This window comes from Octopus bimaculoides, chromosome 3, assembly GCF_001194135.2.
Source record: "Octopus bimaculoides isolate UCB-OBI-ISO-001 chromosome 3, ASM119413v2, whole genome shotgun sequence".
Lineage (NCBI taxonomy): Eukaryota > Metazoa > Mollusca > Cephalopoda > Octopoda > Octopodidae > Octopus > Octopus bimaculoides.
Window position 1 is genome coordinate 165,614,818 of NC_068983.1, and position 2,284 is coordinate 165,617,101.

Sequence of the window (2,284 nt, forward strand, 5' to 3'; positions counted from 1 at the left end):
GTTTTGTCTTTGTTAATATTAATTTTGAATAAATGTTTGTGTGCGACATAAGTGCAGACGTGAACCACCCCCTCCAAATTTGTTTCTTCATAACTTTATTTTAAAAAATAAGATATTTTTTTTTCTAATGGAATTTTCCACGGATACGTTTGAGATGATCTGGATTATAATTATGTCGGAATTTAATGGTCGGATGATTCATGCGTCTCGACTTGGTTTCTTCGCACGTTTGGATGCGTGTGAATTATCCCCCCCTTTTTCCTCCCCACCATCACATTGTGACATAATCACAATCTACACCATATAAAGAAATAAAGTCGATGAGCAACAGGCATATATATCTGTATTTAATATTCCATAGCTGCGTGGTTAACAAGCCTGTGTCCCAACTATGTGGTCTCTGGTTCAGTCTCATTGCACTGCGCTTCGGGCAAATGTCTTCTACCACAGGCCTATCTGCTGCATCAAGAGACTGAGAGCTGAAGTTTCCACAAATTGTTGCCTCAACATCACTTAGGTCAGACGGTTAAACTAAAGCGTTTGACCCGAGCAAAAAAACAAAAGAAAAAGAGTGTAATAGGTGTAAAACAACTTGCTCTGAATGAATATGAAAAAAAAAAATGTGCGGACGGGGTTGGGGGCATAGGTATACTTCTTGCAGAGAAATATGTTGATAAGGTAATCGAGGTAGTCAGAGTCTGTGATAGAATACTTAGGATTAGATTGGTGGTGCAACATGGGTTAGCAGCCATTATCTCAGCCTATGCCCCTCAGCCGGGGCTACCTGGTGAACAGAAAGACCAATTTTATGACACCCTCTTGCAGACTACCTCGTCAACGAATGACAAGGACCTTCTCTTTGTAGCTGGTGACTTCAGTGGGCATGTTCGACAACATGCAGGGGGCATGCATGGAGGCTATGGTTTTGGTTCCCACAATGAGGAGGAAACCAGGCTGCTGGAGTTCTGCGATGCAAATGATGTTATGGTTTATAATACTAACTTCAGGAAACCTGATGGACACCTATTCACCTACCGATCTGGTGAACACACCTGGTCAAATTGATTACATCCTCACTGGTAAACGGGAAAGATGGCTACTTATAAATGCCAAAACCTTCCCAGGTGAAGAATGCACCCCACAACATAGATTAGTAGTTAGTGACTTCAGGATCAGGGCTAAATGGATGCCCAGAAGATGGCCAGTATGGAGGAGAAGGGTCTGGAAGCTTAAGGATCCTGCAAATGGACAGAGATTTAGAGACGTATTACTTGAAGCTTTTGATGAAATGGAGGGGATATAGCATCACATGATGTGGAAGACAACTGGAGGTTTCTACAGGACATTCTGTTCAGGGCCACTGACCAGATCTCTGGATGGTGCAAAGTCCCCTCTCAACCCAAGGTAACATGGTGGTGGAACAATGTAGTTGACAGGGCCATTAGGGAAAAGAAACAGGCTTGGAAAGACTGGAAGAACGGTGGTAGCAGGGAATTGTATCAGAACGCCAGAAGGGAAGCTAGGAGACAGGTTTATTTAGCCAGAAGGGAAGAAGCAGATACGAAAAAAATTGCTAATGTTCTGCGTCATGAGGACCAAAGACTTGAGGTGTTTCGGGTTGCAAGACAGTGTGTGAGAGGGAATCATAATGTCATAGGAGAGAAATGTGTCTGCATGGATAATGGCTCACTTGCATTTAACGAGACTGCAAGGAGAGAGACTTGGAGATGTCACTATGAAAGATTGCTAAATGAAGAGAATGAATGGGAGAAAGAGAGTCTGCCGAATGCCAACCCAACAGAGAGACCAGCTATCCGAATTGACAGTACTTTGGTAGATAAAGCAATTAAGGGTATGAAGACAGAGACAACCCCCGACCCATCACAAATCACTGCAGAGATGCTTAAAATATCTGGCAGTGTTGGCTATAGCCTAATCACCCGTATAGTTAAACAGGTGATACACGAAGGAGTCATACCCAGTGACTGGTGTAGCAGCACCATAGTCAACTGCTACAAAGGTAAAGGTGATGCTTTAGATACAAATAATTACAGAGGTATCAAGTTGTTGGATCAGGTAATGAAAGTCACAGAGAGGGTCATAGCCCAACTAATTAGGGAGAGAGACAGTTTAGATGAGATGCAGTTTGGGTTTGTGCCAGGGAAAAGCACCACTGATGCTATATTTCTGGTAACACAGCTGCAGGAGAAATACCTAGCCAAAGATAAACCTCTGTACCTGGCTTTTGTTGACATGGAGAAAGCCTTTGATAGGGTCCCCCAAT

The 2,284-nt window shown here is 43.1% G+C and overlaps 1 protein-coding gene across 1 annotated transcript in view; it reads left to right on the forward strand.

Moving 5' to 3' along the window:
• Positions 1-2,284, forward strand: part of LOC106867346 (5'-deoxynucleotidase HDDC2) — a 15,848-nt gene that overhangs the window by 1,065 nt on the left and 12,499 nt on the right. The gene's annotated exons all lie outside the window — the stretch shown is intronic.